This window comes from Temnothorax americanus, unplaced genomic scaffold (genome assembly GCF_048541705.1).
Source record: "Temnothorax americanus isolate GAGA-0224 unplaced genomic scaffold, ASM4854170v1 Scaffold17, whole genome shotgun sequence".
NCBI classification, from domain to species: domain Eukaryota; kingdom Metazoa; phylum Arthropoda; class Insecta; order Hymenoptera; family Formicidae; genus Temnothorax; species Temnothorax americanus.
This window is the reverse complement of record NW_027509307.1, coordinates 483,798-503,497: the sequence shown is the minus strand read 5'-3', so window position 1 is coordinate 503,497 and position 19,700 is coordinate 483,798. Positions and strand designations below refer to the sequence as shown.

Genomic DNA, 19,700 nt, shown 5'->3' with positions numbered 1-19,700 from the left:
ACGAGGTAATATCCCGATTCGTCGGAGCTCGTTTGACAACCGTTAGAGATCTTCCACCGGAACATTATTTTATACGAACACACAGACGCGGAATCGTTATTTCTACAGTCGACAAAACGTACGTTTCTGAGATGGATTTGATTTCGCGAGATTGCAATTGTAGAAAAAAAAAAGAAAGGTACGAACGAGATATATACCGCGAACGTAAATACGTTATCTCCTTTGCGTCGCGCTCCGATATAGAAGCCCGTCCCCCTTTACGGTTTTTCCTGAGACAAGATGAAATAACTTACATCCACGAGATGAAGGACGACGAGGAACTTTTTCTTCGCACGCCCGAAGACATTTTAACATTAAATGCATATTTTAAATTAAACCAGAAGATACGCAGATGCGCTTTCGCCGTCATATCTGTTGAAAATGTCCCTTTTAATAGAATATGAGAGTCGTGATTGCATTTCGCGGTGATGCGTAAAAATCTTCGGTTATATTGTCACGTAAATTAAATTTTGTAGAAATAATTCCTTTCTTTCAAAGAAATGACATTATTGAGATAAAATATACGTGAATTATCAACAGTGCATAAAAATCAGGTTGCTTCGTAGTCAAAAGTAACATGTGTTTAACAAATTGTTAAAAATATGTATTTGTACATTATTTACGCAATGTATCGTGAACAGAATAATCTTCATTCCACAATATTATATCTTAAAATGATATAACCGATAATCGACGATTTGAAAGCAGGAGAAGAAAATCATATATACGATATGGGACACTTTATCTCTACCTGCAGGCTATTGAAAGACGAAAGACCACCCCATAATCCATAATATTGATATACATGCTATGCTTCAATGAAATATAAACAATTCTCTCCGTGCGGTACAGCGATATAAAACAACTGTTCGCTTCGCCGCGATATCGACTTCGTATATAATACGCGGCGCGCGGAGCGCGACTGGAAGCGGTGTCAGAAAGGAGAGCGAGGAGGACACGAAGGAATGGTATCAATTTTGTCCGCGGAGACAGAGTGTTATTCCCGTTTGCTACGATGCGGAACAGAACGGAATCACCTCTTCTTGGCACCGTTGCACACTTACCTCGACACTTTCGCCCATTACACGTATAATACCGGTAAGGAATATCAATATCTTTTACTACGCGGCACTAAAGCGTTGAATCGGCGACCATTGCGAGGTATACGGGACATTGTTTCGCGTTTTATGTTTGTAACCTATGCGACCAATTTCTCAACGTTGCATATATGCTCGGCAAGTTGTGAATCCTATTTCATGCGCGGGGCAACTCGGTAAGAACACCCCTGATAGTTCCCGGTGACGAATTTTCCCCGGTAACTTCTAGAGTCTCTAGAGCCAGTATCCTGAATTCTATTTCCATCTCACCCGATAATAATTGAAAAAAAGTTGTTTGTCACTTTTTCGAGATTTCATTTAATTGCGAAAAGCGCTTCCGCCATAATCGCCGTCGCGCAAGACGATATTTATCAAAACTCGTCGACATAATGTCGCGATATTAAATTGATATATTGACAAACTTCACAAGACGTATCAGCATTTCCATGAACTCGCCGCGCGGGAAAAGTAGATACCGAGAGTCGATGCACAATGCCACGATAAATATGTAACTAGCAACTTGGACGGGATCCAGGGCTAGGTGAACTATCATTTTTCAGGGCTCATTGATCATCTGGAGCACGTATCGGAGAAGCAGCGGGGTTGAATTTTGGGAAGATGGCGAACCCCGGCCAAGATGAAAACTATAGGGTCCTTCAAGAGTGTGAGACTCTTCGGGATGACGGCGGTGCGGTGGCGAAGACACGCGCGCGGGTAACCCAGATAAATAAGAACCCAACGGTCCTTGGGTGCGGTAAGTGCGCCACGTGTTCTAGGGCGAACCACTTCGCTTCGAGATCTCGGGTGGTGCTATTCGCCACAAGACCCCAGTGTCACTTCGCTCCCCGATACAACAACGTTGTATCGCGTTTGAAGAGTCCAACCCGATTTTCGCGGCGACCACCCCCGCGCCGCGCCGCGAGCAATCCCATTTACTTAACTACCGCTCGCAGTCCCATTTCCAACTCCGGGAAATCGCTTTCCACCGTTGTATCCGCCGGCGCTCCCTCGTCGATCGCAAGGATCAAATGTGTGCGGCAACGAGAAAACGGCGCTTCCGCTCCGTGCACCGCGAAATACAGGGATCGTGGAGCAACGGTTTGGAAAAAGGAAATGTGTTTCAACGAGCGGACGAGCTACGGAAAAAAAGAAGAAATGAAACGTGATGTTTTTATAGGTAAGACTAACTTGGACAAACGAAATAACAAACTCGTGATAATATGTCCAGGAGAGTGGGCTGTATCTCATCACGAAATCTCTCGCGCAAGTATCGCCGGAAAATAATGGAGAAATAAACGCAGGAAACGAAATTCGCGACTATTTTTACGAAAGAAAATTACCTGCAAGTTTTATGGGTCCGAACTCTCAATCGCGCGACAATTTATTTCTCCTAAACTCTCTACGTAATATAGAGATTTCCTATATCACGCTTAAAGTGACAAACCGTTTACGGTTTAAAGCGGCAAACACGGAGTTACCAATAATGTTTGTCTAAGCTCTCTGTGCCAAGCCCAAACAAGATTTCTGCCGTAGATAAACCACACGAAACCTTATAAGGATGGTCTACGGGAGAGACAGGTGGTTCGCTTCTGGCGATATCTCATAGTTAATGCCTCAACAGGACACAATGCCGCATATCGTTATTAGATGCATCTTGATACTGTCTATTAAAGTGATGCACGAGCAGTGTCTCGCACGCCGCGAGCGCGACACGCCGTAATTTCTTGCATTGTCCACGACTATTTTCTAATTAGAAAGAAACATGAGAGAGACACACAACACAGCGATGCGAGACACTCCATTTTATGTATGCGTGCCATTGCATTACAGCATGTCGTTTGCCGTTTTCATCTCGCTTGTGCGTAACATTTTTAATACCTGTAAACTCGTCAGTGTGGAATGCTCGGCGTAAAATCATGTACCAAAGTTACGTACAAACGACACTAAGCTTCTAAAATATATGTTGCGCTTATTCTAGCGATAATTATAGAAATTAATTGCTGATGAGGACAGCTTTTATTTTATAATATGTATAAAGTATACATATAAATTATTTAGATATCTATATTATACATCAATTATAAGATTTTCAAAGCTGCGGTCGAACATCTCGTCGACTACATCTTCAAGCTTAGTGATTAAGTTTCATTTCGTTGTGCAGAAACAGTCAATTAATGTCAGTTTATTTCAAACTTGTGGTTGAATATACCCAAATTTATATAAACTAGGTACGTGTACCTTATACGTGGAAATTCGTGTACAAAAGTGTTCTTCGATGAACCGTCAGCACGATAAACCACAAATTATACTAGTCAGGTCAAAGGTGCCTGGTTACCGTATAAGCGCAACCGCGAAGTCTGAGTATTTCTTTACTTTACGATGCAGCCTCTTTGGATTAACGAAGCGATAAACCTGAGTTTCGCATTATATTATGTGATAAACTCTATCAACGAGATTAAATAAAAAATCTGCCACTAAATAATAATATTAATAATTGTTGCAACGATAAATCGCGCTAAACGAATTACGAACTCAATTTCTCTTTGCAAACCTTTACTATGCTAAATGTTGCACTTATGTACTTATATTGCTAAATGTGTTTAATTGCTTGAAAACTGCGAGTTGTCACATGTAATATTGCGTTGCAATTTCGATACAACAGTATATTTTCTCTCTCGCGTTAATTCCTTCCTGTAAAATGAAGAGACATTTCAGCGCAGATAATCTAATTATACACAGCATTCCAGTTTCATCGCATCAATATTTGTAATAATATACTCTTCCGCAAATATTATATATTTCACGTCTCATAAATTCAATATATCTCTCTTCTCGCACCGCAACTACATCAATCTTATTTAGAAATTATTAATGTTCTACTCGGAGATAAGTTTTCCGCGCAGATCGCTACTCGCGCAGTAAAGGTAATTTACGTTCATAGAAGACACGTTTTGCTTCAAATTCGTGCTTCGCAACACATTTTACATACTGCGAATACGTTACATATACGCTCGCGAATAAGTACGTGAAGCGAGAAAGTCGAAATTAGCCAAATCAGATTAGCTGGCATACCAAATGAGCCCTGATTTTCGGGCACCTATCCGGGATCAACGAGATCACCCAAAACGTTTCGCATCTTATACGACCGGAGGCAACGCCGGATTATGAAGACGCCGCGCGCCGTGTTTCCGTGCCACGTGTCTCGTGAGTCCGCCTCCGTTGCGCGTCTCCGTGGCTTCGCCGTTGGTTGCAATTAACCTCGCCGCATCCTGCCACCCGTTTCCTAAACAGAAACTAGCTTAATGCGACGATGCTTGATCTAGCGAATGCGCCATGTAACATAAACGGATAACCCGTAGTTTCTCCCCGCGTAAAATGTTTACCTGCCGTCTGCCATTTCAACGTGACGCATGTTCAATATATATACGCACTCGCGAGAAAGAGACTGCCTCTTGTTCCTGACGGAAAATAATCGCTGCGCGATGTTTTACAACGTTTCCTGACACGAGATGTAATTATATTGTTATTCTCCTTAGATTTGTTTTTCATCCTGAATGCGAACGTGTCTGCAATAAAATAAAAAAGCATAAACGTATTTTTTAAAGAGAAATAAAATTTTCCTTTTTCCAAGAGTAAATTCAAGCTAGGTCGCCAATATAAAAGTCTCTTGTACAATTACCTTCATTCAAATATTGATAAAGAGAATATGTTAACAAAAGTATCTTATTTAAAAAAAGAAAAAAAATCATTATTAAGATTTCCTAGTTATTTAATTATTTATTGAATAAACTATTACTTGATTAAAGGAAAAAAAATAAAATTTTATACTTATTTTGGAAATTTCGATTCTAGATATGTTATGCATGTTAAAGGAACTTTTTCCAGAATCTTGGCACACGTCATAGACATAGACACGGCGAATTTGTTTAAAGTCGCGATGAATGAAGAATTAAATATTCGTCCTCGACAGTGCAGCGTATGTAAGGAACTGCAATGGAGTTGGTCCCATGCTCGCTGATGGTTGCGCGTGTTTTGCGGAGATTGCACGACACCACGAGGGAGCAATTCGTCTTAGTAATGCGTGAGGGTGTCCGTAACACGACAGGGCAGAGAATAAAGGGGACAGAATGAGAGAAAGAAAGAGAGAGAGAGAGAGAGAGAGAGAGAGAGAGAGAGAGAAAGAGAGAGCACGGGATATCCCACATCCCACACTAGCAGATGAGAACCGCAAGAGTTGTCAACGGGTATCCAGGGTAGCCACGAGGGAGGAGATTTTCACGACCAGGATGAAGAAGAGTGAAACCAGCGGCACTGGATCGAGGACCGACGAAAAGTGCAGACATTAGGCATTTATAGCAGTAGGATACGTAAAATTCGAAAGGCCTTTCCTTTTTGCGCTTTTCTCTCGTCGATATTCACCGATCGATATCCATCTTACTCGTCGCGATAGGTATGCGCTCGCACGCATGTAACACACACACACACACACGCTTGTACGCATATGTAAAGGGGAATATACGGGATCCTCAGGAGCTCTGCGCCCAGCGGCATGCGCGAGGAGGAGAGTCGCCATTAATCTACCGTAGACTCGAATCTCGGTTAGGAATCTCACGTCGTGTGAATATCAGAATAGAGATCTCCTCTGGCAAATTCTAGCAAAGCGCGATGTGGATTTTTGCATCTTTAATGCGAGCCGCGTCCGGAATTTTGTTGGCGCAATCACCGGAGCTGCTCGTTAAGTTTAATAAGAGGAAACTATTTTTATATTAGAATAAGCAGTCATGAGAAAAAAGCGGAACAAATAGCTCTGCGTGTTTGTAACATTTCATACGAGGCAAACATTAAAAGCTCAAAAAAAAACTTGTGTTTTAACTTTATAGTTAGAATTTTTAATAAATTCACATATGAAGATTTATTTAAACATTCCCAAAAAATTTCTAGTCTTCTCATAATGTTGTTTATTTATTTAAAATTTTTGTACACTTTTTTTTTTAGTGCGTAAAATAAATAGAGATTGTTGCAAATTTATAAATAAATTGGTAGTTCGGCATTCTAGAAATAATATAGCGTAACATTATTTTCCGAAACATTGGTGAAGTTTTCGCCGCGGAACATCTTTTGAACAATTATACCTTCGATAAGGAGAGTTTCCACTTTCTACCTCCGTTTTTGACTTAGTAAATTACGGTTTGTCGAAAACTTTCACGCCAAACTTCCCTTATAGCCGGAGCGAATTGCTATTGAAACTTCGAGTTAGGCCAAAAGCTTCTTATCGGCTATTTCTCTTATTGCAATGCGCGCTAGGAACAGCTTTCGCAATATTTCAGTGTCCTCTTAACTCCGCGAATCTGAAAAAGCTGCAGGGGAAAAGTTGTACGTTTTTGCGCACAGGACGCAGGTCACTGTGCGCGCGGAAGTATAAATCCGAATTACTCTTTGGGGATTACGAAAGCTATTTTCAGCATGGATTGGAATTTGGGAAACGAAAGGCATTGAAACTTTGACAGGAAATATTATAAATGTTTTTATTCCGCTGCAGATTTATGGATAGAATATTTATGCGTTGCATTTATTTGGTATCCTATGTACATATATCGCAAAATATATATTTTTTTTTATGCACAAAAAACATGTTTTTAAAACATCTTTCATAACATTTCGCCATAAAGCTTTTATGCCTTTTTATAGCTACGATTCCACCCTACTCTTCTCCATTTAAAATTTAGATATTATATTTAAATCAAATATCAAATTTTACTGCTCGTACAGTTTTATATATGTATATTGCCAAAAAAAATTTTTTTTTATTTAAATTTTATATTTAAATTTTTTGAAATGTATTTATATATAAATATATATATATATATATATATATATATATATATATATATATACATATATGTAGGTCTGGAAGTATGTTCCGGGACTTTTATTTTTGATATCGGTATATTCCGGGACATTTGGCAGTTTCCAGGACTGTCCTGGAAAAAATTGATGTCCTACGGCATTTTTCGGGACAGTTTTTTGAATCTGATTACATATATATGCGTTATATTCCAGGACTGTACATTTCAAAAAACGTAAACAGTCCCGGAACATACCTCTGGACCTACATATATATATATATATATATATATATATATATTAAATATATATTAAAAAAAAATATATCTATATATATTAAATATATATAATACATATATATATTTAATATTGTATATAATAAGAGTAATAAAAAATTGTAAGAGAAGATAACGTATAACGAAATTCCCGCTTACAATTTTGCGGATGGAAGGAATTCCGATACACCTGGAACATTCCGCTATAACAAATTATAAGTAATTAGATTATGCACACTAGAACATACAATATCGTGTAATGAAGCGTATCCGTTTGCTACGTCATATTACATAGAGTTCTCCCGTATATATATATATAAACTCACCGCAAATAATGAAATCAGGGGAAACTCTGATTTTTCGTGTTTACCGAATCGAAAAGCCAACTACTTTGCGACAATTTTATACCGTCGCGATTCTGGGTCATGCCTTAAAGGCACGTCCGTGTTGCCAACGAAGAATGGAAGAAGTACGTCGCGCGTCGTCAGCGACAATAGCGAAATTCGCGAAGTTCACACGTGAGAACAATGTAGCGTAACGTGACGTTACGCGGGGCATACCGGATGGAATCAGGTCTTCAAAACGAAATGCAAATATGGCATTATTCTATTGAATGCACGCGAGGCTTTATATTTGAGAGAACTATGTGCCCGGAAATCGAAGGAACCGATAGCGCTGCGAAGATGGTGCGCGACATGACTAACTTTCCCGGGAATCTGCATGTTTTAACATAAATTTCCGCGACACGATCTTAAACACCTACATGTCTAGGGCGGTAAATTGTAAGGAACGAACTCTTTTCCTCCTTTTGTCATTTCAAATGAGAATATTCTCTCTGTGTGTACACGGATATATATCGTTTTCTATGTCACTCGAGAAACTTATTTTATTTTACTCAGACTTTTAAAGTGACAAATTTTTACGTTCAATATCTGACGATGAAACGTACCGTCGTAAAATTCAGAAGGCATACGAGATACAAACCAGTCGTTTTTATCTTTGTTCGGGGCAGTCATAAAAGTGACGATGTCGTTCTCAACGGCTTCTTCCTTGCTATATGCTTTTGCCGAGAATATATTGCTGCAATGTGCCGTCGCGACATATAGTATTACGATTAAAATAAATCTATAAAACATGTTGATGTTATATTTGCAACAGTGGATTGCCATATATTACGATAAATATAGAAATAAATATACCAAAAAATAAAACACGTGTTTGTGCGTTAGCACTCATTAATAAATAAATTTATTAAAATATATCGTGCTGTATTGCAGTATACATTTCGGATTCAATTCACATAATATCCTAAGTAGAAAATTCCATTTCGATGAAACTACTACCTTGCCGTGGTAATGCGCTCGGTTTAAAAGTTCGAGATATTTAATGTGCCGTGTATACGCGCCGCGCCGTCGGTTAAGCTGATTACAGGCGATTTAAATAATTTCTTCGCGGTTAATTGGATTAATTACCCCCGACGCGTACAACCGTGGCTTCCTTATTTCCTCCGGACGTCCGCCCCTCGAAACGGAAATGAAAAAAGAAAAAGCGACGAAACAAGTTACGTAGAAGTGTTGGCGGCGGCGGTCGCCCCTATCGCAGCCGGATCGGGGAACTTTCGACGGCTAATAGAAATAAAAGAAAGTTCTCTCCCCGCAAGCATTGCAGTCCGGTTTAGGTTGGTTGCGTCTAAGAGGGTGCAATAAACGGCCAGATTTTCACCGGAACGGCCAGCAGCTAACGAACCGAACGGCAGTTAGACCACACTCAGCCATTAGTGCCACTTTTTTCGGTGCACTATGATATCTCGCGATACGATCGAAAGAAATACAATAAAGAAATAAAGAAAAAGAAAAAGGTATTGTGTATTAGCTTACAATACCGGAGTAATAGTAGCAGATATCATAAAATATTAAAAAACAAGTGTACGGTTTCTCATTACCCAATCTTATTTTTTTCTACTCTTCTTTATATCAGCTGCGCCTGTAGCAGCTGTGCTCTTATTTGACTGAGATGAATTGGATTGAAATAGGATTCACAATAGCATCGCTCAAACTTGAAATGCAATTGTCAAGATTCTTCAATAATTCTACAGACAATATGCAATTGTTCTAAAGAAAATGCTTGCCGTTCTCATTAGTTTTAATGAATTAATACGTGGAAAATTGATTTCTCAAGAAATTTCCCGTTGTTATGTTAAAGCTTTTCATGCAAACCGCACATTTAATTGCATTGCAATTTCATTTAGTTTTTATTTATACGTTAAATAAAAAAATGTTTGGGGTGTTTAATTTTCAGGTTATTTAAACTAATTTATATTAGCAATGTACATTTTATGATTTATAAACTTTATACAACGTGATAATCTCGCATTAACACGAGTTTTTTAAATCCTGAATTTAAAAACTGTTTAAAATAATAGAATTTCTAAATTAAATTAAATTTAATACAAATTACATTTTATAAAAAAAACTACTTATCCAAAAACATCGCGCGCGCGAGTGCAACTTTTTTAATTATTAAAATCATCTCGTGTAAATATAAAAGGCAGTATCATTGATATTAATAATAAAAGCTCACATACGTTTGTTCGTAATTGAAATATCGGATGTACATTTATGTTACACGGCGATTAGCCATTCTATATTATCGTAGCAAAGGGACATTTATTTATTCAACAGACCGCGGGAGAAATCCACAACGATCGATGGTACAGGAATCGCAGCGACGCGCTCCCTCGCGACTCGCGTTCGACTCGCAATCGTTCCGTGTTAACGACACTATTGTATACCGCACTGACAAATCCTTATATACATATACATGACGCGAACCCTCGAATATAAGGAGCCGAGGGTACAAAACACTTAAATCGATTGTCGGTTGGCACAATGGAGAACATCCAACCCCCGGTCCGACGCCGGCTGCGCCACATTTACTTCGTCGGACGATGAAGTCGGGGATGAGTTATAACCATCCTCGACCTCTTCATTCATCCTTCACCGCGCTCCATGCCTCTCCTTATCTTTCCCCCGCCTTTCTCGCTCTCCATTATCATCTCTAACAAGACGTACTCAGCGAATTCGTTAATGACTGCCTGAAAATCTCCGTTATTAAAATTGGCACGAGCTCGTGTTTCGGGGTGCGTCTCCTCCCCGTCGTTCCCTCCCCCCCCTCCGTTTGCATCCGATCCTTTTAGATTACTCCATCTCCCGAGATCTCTCCTCGTCTTAACGCGCTCGCTCCGAATATTCCACCAGGATTTCGAGATACCCAACAGTGCTGCATATTTACACGCGCGTTCTGGTATATATTAAACCCAAAAGCGGGATCTACTCGCATCTATAATATACCCGCGCATCTACCACCGGAAGAAACATCTTCGCTAATATGAAAGCGCGACACATATATGAGATTACGATAGGCGTGCATAAGCGGGGCTACGGCAGAGAAAACGGTAATAACGGGTGGCGTACAAAGGGCATCCCGCATGAATATATTATCGTCTAGAGGGTTGCTTCATCCGCGCACGTACGCGCAAGTACGCCCGCGTGGACCCGTTTCAGGATAATCGTCGCCGCAACTCTTTCCACCCGGGAAGATATCCTTCGCACGATCGACTTTTGAGAGCAAATTTATCGGCAGGATTTGTAGGAGCGCGCCAGAGGGGCGACTCGTGATATGGCGGACCACTTCCCCCTCCCCCCCCCCGAAATCCTTTAGAATTCATCCCGGTAAAGGCTTAAAGATGTAGGAACTTAATCTACAAAGTTGCCAGACCTTTCAATCGTTACTACGTGAGTCGAATAATTTATTGAATATTTGTTATTAGAGAAAGTTACATGGTAATCGAATCTAACATGGCAATTTGCCAAAATCAAATTATGGAACGATAAATTTCTCAGCTTATTATTTAATAAATCCACCCGGGATGATCAATATTTAACCAACGTTACATGAAGTGGAAACAATACACTCACTGCTTCCACGTGACGTAGAATTCACCATGGACTCGATTTGTAGAAATGCTTCAATTGCGAAATATAAATTGCGAAATACCTCTTGTTTATATTATTTTATGTGACGCGACATTTTGTGTAAAAATTTTCTGTTTAAATTATTTTAAAATTAAATATGGAAGAGAGATAAAGGAGCAATTTTTGGAATGGCCGTTATTAATATATATATAAAGTTATATAATTGGCTATACACATATATATCTATACACATTTTGTTATGTTTCATAATATTGTCAAATTGGTCGCTAATTGCATTAAAATAAAAGTTATTCGTTCAAGTATTTTTTGAAATAAATAAGGAGTTTTTGCAATATTATCTGCAAATCACGTTGTCGTTCAAAAAATGTTTCTTATGCAAACAAATCAAAGAGATTCAAATCAGGCGAGCGAGGTGGTCAAGATCTAAGACTGCGGGTATATTTTCCAAATTATACAATACATCATATAATTATAGTACCAATAGTATCAATATCATAAGTAATAATTACATTTTTATACAAACACCGACATTTTTTCATGGAGCAAACTCCAACTTCGAAATACGTTATTCATCCTTTATCTCGGTTTCATGCTAGAATTATAAAATAGCACGGTGAGTACGGTTAACGTTGGCGTAACAGTGAACTTTTATGACAAACAAATTTCAATTTCAACGGTCGTGTCTTCTCGCGTTGATGCACAAACATCTATCACAACGAGCTCACTTATCTCCAACGCGCGCATTTTCTTCTCGCATCAAAAACAGTCGAAAAAAAATATCTCGCTTTCCAAAAAGAATTTTTCTGAATGAATAGGAGTTTAATTGCATCGTGCATTTCTCTTCGTGCACGAGAGTGATACACCGTTCATTTCGTACTATAATTCAGCTAATACTTCACGGTAATCATCATATTATTATAGTGTCGGAAAATTTTGCGTTATAAAAATTTTATTTATTCTACTTTAAATATAATACCATAATACCCCCATGGTAAAAAAATTACGATTATATCATACATTTATCTTCGTTAAATCAACTTATGAAATATGTTGCAAAAAGACGCTTTTCGCTTTTCTCCTTTTTTTGCAGATTTGACAGGATTTGACGAAAAGTAAAAGAATATTCATATTGTGTATGTATTTAATTGAGTTATTCGTTTTCGCATCAATATGACAATCAGTTGTTTAATTTCTATACGCATCTTTGAAAAGTATTTGGACTCTGTTATCAGAAACTTTAGACCAACTTATAGCGTTAAGTGAGTAAATAAAAAGCCAATTATCAAAATTCATAAGATGTAAATTAAACACATTTCATTTCTTGATTTCTCGTGTACAAAAGCTGTTAAAATTAGCATACAAAATATAATGGTAATGACTCCAACCGACGATTACAACGCCGGAAAGAATCACGAAAAAAAGAATGTCTCCATTTCTTCGCGATAATTAATTCGCAGGTAGTGCAAATAGCACACCGAGCATGTTGAGCAACTCCTCGGCGTGAAGCGGGGTGCGGGAACCGCGAGCAAAACAAGCTTCATTGTTGATAGTTCCTCGCTGCAGGCGCGAGAAACATTTCCTCGGGCGCCCACGGGCACTACACGGAGAGACGGGGAAAAAGGATGCTGCTCCTCGATTCATTATCCGCTTTATCGGCAGCGCGGGGAACGCTGCCTCCTTTTCCGTCGTATACATAATCGCCCCCGGCCGATGCCGTCTCGCGCGCGAGTAAATCGGGGATGACAAGGGTATATACTATACGTGAGACGTACGAGACTACATCCCCTTCCTCTCGCAAGCGTCGGCGGCAGGGGTTGGAAGTTCGGAGGGTGTGCGAGAGTCGGCAGTAACGGGCGGGGCGAACGTCCGCACAATGGACCGTTTCGACGGACCGCGCGAGAGGGTGCGGCGCACGCTGGCGACGGGGATGCTCTTGAGAGAAGGATAGGATATATTTCGTATACATATATACATATATAGATTTGCTGCTATCGACGGTGCATAACTGATCGCCCAACCGATTTTCGGCCACCGCTCGTTCCCGCCGCTTTACACACGCCCGCCAAATTAAGCCACCATTAAAATAATAATCTCACCCGCTCTCCTCCACCCCACGAGCCGCGTCGGCGAAAATCGACGTGGACGCGATCGACAATAGCCGTATACGGGGGCTGTCCTCTTGATTACCCATCGACGCTCAGGATTATCCCCGACGGACGCAATTATGAGCGTCGTCGCTGGAGCATCGCATCCCTGGACCAGTTTAAGCTAGTTTCACACGGATCACTAATTTCACCAATGGTTTTCAACCCTTTCAGCGACCGCATAATCGATTATAAAGTTATCTGCATTGGCATAAGAATTTTATATTTCAAATAAATAATCCGATTATTAATGCTTTATCCCTGTGAGTAGCTCTTTGTCAGGTAGTTTCACATTTTTCTCTTTCCACAGAAAGTAAATTGAAATATAGCTAAATGCAGATATATAGCATTATATTTAAATACAAGTAAATAGATATAATATATTTAGATTAATCTGGAGTTTTTCGCGCGCGCGTTTACACATAATGCAAATTAAAAGAATTTGGAGAATATACATTTTTTTTTCTTCCTAAATTTTCTGTGTAAACTGTTTGCATGCAGCATGAAAGCTGCATGTGAAAATGCGTGTAGATTGACGATACAATCTATATAGACAAAGAAATATTCTGAAAGCTAATATTCACTCTTCGATGTAGACAGAAAATCTTGATATAATTTACCGAGTCTATTATTTCCCGACAAAAAGACCTGAACACCTCGTAAAAAGTTAGACTATCCTGTTAGACTATTCTAACATAATTGAACGTCACTCGGGTGTTGCCGTTTCACGAGCGATTCGACTGCATTCGTGTGAAAACTTCCATTTAGATAGAACGTTTCCCTTGCCTACGACGGCATTTCTGCTAAGACACTTTGTGATCTCGTGTGAAACCGGCTTTACGAGACGTATCATTGAACGATTCCCTCCTAGACATTGACGACCCTTCGCGCTTACGACACGATCGAGTTGTATAATTACTACGATCGTGTCGTAAGCGCGATTCAATTGCCATGTCGATTAATGAAAACGACCGTCACCGGCAAAGGAAACTATTTCGTTCGACGCTGCCTGACACGACGAAAAAGAAAATGGGAAGGGGGGAAAGAGAGAAATATTGCATCGCGGGGGCGATTATGGTATTGTACTGTAGAATTTATGGTGGCTGTATTGAATAGTGAGTCGATAATAAGATCGTTCCCGATAACTATTTCGGTCGTCGTTTCTTACCCGCGCGCGGCGCGCCGAATGAAATTTATGGCGTACATGAGTAAGCATGGGAAGAGGGCGCCGGATTAACTCTCCCTCGCGCGATAAACTTGTGCAGCTGTAATAACGGTTCTTACGTCGCGTTTCGATTTTAGCATGAATGAACGGATACATCCCGTGTATCGTGTAAAATTATTAGGCCGCGGAGATACACGCTCGCGGGAAGAGGACTCGAGGAAAAATCAGAATATTCAACAAGCAGCACGTCCAGCCAGAACCCCACTGGGGTGTAAATTATATATCTCGCGCGATTCTACCTTCCCCCCCCCCGGATTAAGCGTGTGCAAGAAATAAAAATGTCGCCGTATCATGCATGATACGCGGCGAGGTCTCAGGAGGTTAATGATATAAGTTGTTTTGACGTTGGTCCGGACATATCCCACGACACGTAGTACCGCGAAAAAGAATGCATAGCCTGCTTAATACATGCGTGCAGCGAGCCATTACTCATTTCCGTCCGTTGTTTGGGGATATATTTCGCCGTCACTAATAAATCTTGATGAGAATTTGTAGCAGATAAAAGACAAACGATGCGCCGGCATTATGTAGGTCAGGATTATCAGACAGCGCGAAAATCGATACGCGTGCGTTTGTCATTTTTCCGCAATGTAATCTGCTTGAGTGAAATATGATAAAATATTAGTTATGTGTTGGACACATCTCTGTCTCTCACTCTCTCTCTCACTCTCTCTCTCACTTTTCTGTTTTCGCAAGAATAGATTACCAGATTACACTACGCAGCGTACGATAACGAAGCTGCACAACGGGATAACGAAATAAAAAGTGTAATAACGAGTAGTCAACAAATTTTTCAATTTAAATTCATACCTAAATCAGGGTCTGTAACACGAGGCTTATACATCCGCAGTTCAGCTGAAAAAGATGGTACACGTCATGGATAAATTAAATGCAGACGTTGCATGAGCAAGTTTACACAGTGCGGTTAGTTAAAAAGAGCATGCGTTTGACATGTGTAAACACTATTTCTGTTATCACGTAGAAAAAGCTTATTATGTGATGTTAAATTTTTGTAAAACCAGCTTCTAAAACGAACAAAATAATCGTTGCACACGAGGATAAAAAATTATAGAAAAATTTACAGAAAAATTGATAAAATTTTATATAATTATATAAAAATTCTCATATAAATGTCGATGTGTGAGAAACAACTTTTTACTTAAACAAAATTTAAATATAAAAGTATTACAAAGAAATTATCACCGACGAAAAATCGAGATGCATTTCATATACAAACAAAGTGTATATTATTTATATGGAAATTATTATATACTTGAGAAAAGTATATTCGTATACCGTTATCAGAAAATTATGTGTTTACAAATATCACGATATTCGGTAGATGAATATATTAACATTTTCAATGAAAAGATTTCTCAATTTTTCCCTCTGAAAGCTGAAGTTCTGTTTCGGAATGTTTGATTTTCCATGGTAATCCGTCTTACGTCAGAGATTTTGATTACAATCCGAGATTGTATTTCAGATGGAGGAACAGTCTCGCAATTTTCCAACTTCGGCAAGTACCGGAGATCATATCGTGGAAGGACGCAGGCGAACGTATATAAACTCGTGAGTAAGCATAGAGTTGGTAATTTCGGTGATCGATTTCGCGAAAGTGGATAACGTTGCTCACAAGAATGAGGTAACTCTTCCACCATGGCGAATGCCAAACAAGACCGAGAACTCAGCGACCAAGTCCGGTATCGCATTATCATAAGAATCCTGCAATGTATCCAAGTCCGCGAGGATCTTCGTGATTTCGAGAAGAGAACACGAAAACTTGGCCATTAAAAAAGATGTTCAAGCGAGCTACAGCGTAGCGTACGATCGACTTAAAAGTGGAACTTCAAGAATCAAAATGTAGTTAATAATAAAGCAATTTTTAAATAAAAACCTGCCGCGCGTGTGATTGCGATCCAATTATAATTTCGCCCGGTATGAATGATTATGCGCGAACAAAATTCTTTGTATATATAATGCTTTTGTATTTGTAATCATTTCGTAAAGTTTTTCACAAGTTTTCAAAATTTATTTGCCGTTTCTCAATTTATATTTTGACCACAGCAGTTTTTCCCTTATCGCAATATATATGTTTACGCAGCCACCGTGTGCAATTGACAATATTACCGGAACATTTCATTGAACGTAGATAGAATATTACTTTCCATCGCTGTTGTTTTGAAAAATAAGGCTGAAATGGAAATGCTTCAATCCTGTACAAAATAATGGCACAAGTAAAAATAGTATCGGCAACCACGATATAGACAATAATAGTGATGTAATAACTACAAATTTTTAAGTTATAATCGACACATAAAAAAATTATTTACAGATTACAAATGTCTCACTACAAATAATGTTTACGTTTCGAAGAATTTAATAAATAAAACCTTTTAATTTAATATTTGTCATTCAAATATAAATTTTGTTTTTATACGAATAAGAAGACTTAATAAGTTAAAACTTAATCTCTTATTATCCTAAAAGCAGCTTGATACGAATAATTTCAATAAACTTCAATTAATTAAATACTTTATTTAATATTATCTTTGATAGCATATAATGATAGCGTATTGATTTATATTACTAACGTTATTTTAGCATAATTAATATTAAACGAAGCTATTAATTAATAGTAATTAATATATATATTAGAGTAATGCAAGTTATATGCAAGAGGAGAGATCGATAGCATTACATCAATTTCATAATCGTCATTTTACATTAAATTAATAATACCAATGCTCTGCGATATAACTTAAGGGGTGTTGCGATTCCAATTTATTATAATGTTAACACCTGAAAGATATTTTCTCAAGGTAAATACTTTTATTTTGGCGAAATTTCAGTAAACAAACCGATGCATGTGTCGTATTTTTCCGGCCACTCCGGCAGCAACGTCGACATGGCGGATACTCCGCTACAAAGTTATAAAAACTTTAGTTAAAAACATAATTACCTGACGCGGACATGTGTTACATTACCAGAAAGCAGGGTCGACAGGCCGGAATAACAACTTGAAACATTTCTATGAATAATCTCGACATTTTCCAAGCGCGAGCGAGTGATTACTAGAAATACTTTTACACACATCGCTCATGAGCATACGAAATTATAATTAAGACAAAATGAAAATGCTCCCACCGTATCACCGAAATTTTAACGCACCGTTTTTTCATTATTAAAATTCTATTTTATTTTATTATATGAGGATGATCTGAATGTTCGCGCTCCGATCGGACATTTATTCTACATTTATTCTACTTAAACTGCATATTCTTTCCCTTCATAATGCTGAGTGATAACACTTTCATACAAGCATTAACTGTGTTATTAACACTCATAGCCGTTTATTCGCGAGATTTTTTTTACGTACCTCTCATATGATGCTATGTTTGCGATCCATCTGCATTAAAGCCCACGTTAAACCGGGAGAATCGGGTAGGAACGGGCTGCTTTCATGCTCCCTCATTTTCCGTCTGCCTTCTCTTCTTTCGAAAGATAATAGACGCATCGGATAATAAAACACATTGTTCCAGATACACTACTGCATCCACTGCATTGTCTCGCGACCGACATCTTCGACACGTCGGCGAAGTGTACTTCACTTATACAGTTATACTTTCCCCCCGCCCCCCCCCCTCCTGGACTTGTATGGTCCACGTTCTACGTGTACGGCCGAGGTTACGGCCTCCTCGTCCCGTTTCTGCTTTGTTACACTTTGATACAGCGCCCTGGTTTTCCGGTGATACGCGTATATACGTCGGCGAATCGTGACAAATGAATTCGTTCCGGGGATACTCCCGTTTTCAGGCTCTCCTATCACGTCCCCTGCCGCGGCGCTGGTATCAAAGTCGTGCGCACAATAGCGGAATTGTAGGGCGAAAAGAAAGAGGAATCCGAACCACTGTTGAAGCCATACATAAAGAAAACTGAATCGAATTGTTATCCAGATATGGAAATATTATATCAGTATACTAAGCGCAATTTTCGATCGCGAAAAATTATCGGAATCGAAGAATTGAAGATATTCAGAGAATTTTCAGGCTTTATTCACGTCGCTTCTTGCGCATTCCGTTGTATTCCTAAGCAAATACTCTGCAGAACGAGACGCGAAAGCTCGCTCCAGCTAATATTTCAGACTCATTTTGCTAGATATAATATCGTTCATTTATTCGCGGCGGTGTTACGCGAATTGGATTTGTGTAATGTATTTAAATTTAATCTGTCCTTTTCAAACCGGATTGTAGATAGCGGCGCGCGCGCGCGCGCTACGGGCTATTATTAAGAAACCGTTAAACTTACGGACAGTCTTGAAAACTTTCGAAATCACTCAGACAATAACGGTATAAGATAATACCGCGCGCGTCGGTTCACGAACCGCCCTCGCGCCGCGAAACAGAGCTCAATTACTTATGATAAGCGTCAGCGCGCATCGATTTTACGATGAAAAGCAAAGTAATTGTCAAAAAACCCGCCGATGGGGCGTCAGATCGCTCCCGCGCGCGTTTTATTCTAAAACTATGTAACATCTGCAGATTGATTGGCTCAACTTTACTTGCGTCATGTTACCGCAAGCCCGGGGCGGTTTGCGCTTCGTAGATTTACAGGGAATCTACGTTTCCCGATTGGCGTCAAGCAATATTTTTCACGCTTTTGCGCTCTTAGCCGCTCTTAGCCAATCGAGCGCGTGTTTGTTGTTAAATGTATGCGCGACTTTTATCTCTTCACGTCAAGCGCGCGCGTAATGTGTAACGAACAATTAATCGTATTTTCGTTTCTCGTATTTTTTTACACCTCGGCGTCGAATTTACGTTTCGGACAGTTTATCTTGTGCCGAGTAAACGTTAATTCCGCTGCGACGTCCGCGACGGTGAACTCTTCCAATCGGAGCTAACACAAACTGATCTCACTTGGTTGCAGGACAGTTATTTCTGCGCTTTACAGTTTTCCTTCTGCCAATCTGATTCAACCTGATATGAATTGAACCATTGAAATATTGCTTTTCCCTTTTTATCTCGCGTAAGCCGCATTCCACTTCTTTCGCATAAAGTACGCTCAAAGTAATAAGGCTTACTTTA

The 19,700-nt window shown here is 39.2% G+C and overlaps 1 protein-coding gene across 1 annotated transcript in view; it reads left to right on the top strand.

Annotated features, from left to right (window-relative positions):
- The window catches only part of LOC143895956 (uncharacterized), a 130,187-nt gene extending 113,597 nt beyond the window's left edge, over positions 1–16,590 (top strand). The window contains exon 8 of the transcript XR_013256509.1: positions 16,103–16,590. The gene's annotated coding sequence lies outside the window, so the exon portion shown is untranslated. The remainder of the gene's footprint in view (positions 1–16,102) is intronic.
- The last annotated feature ends 3,110 nt before the right edge of the window (positions 16,591–19,700 follow it).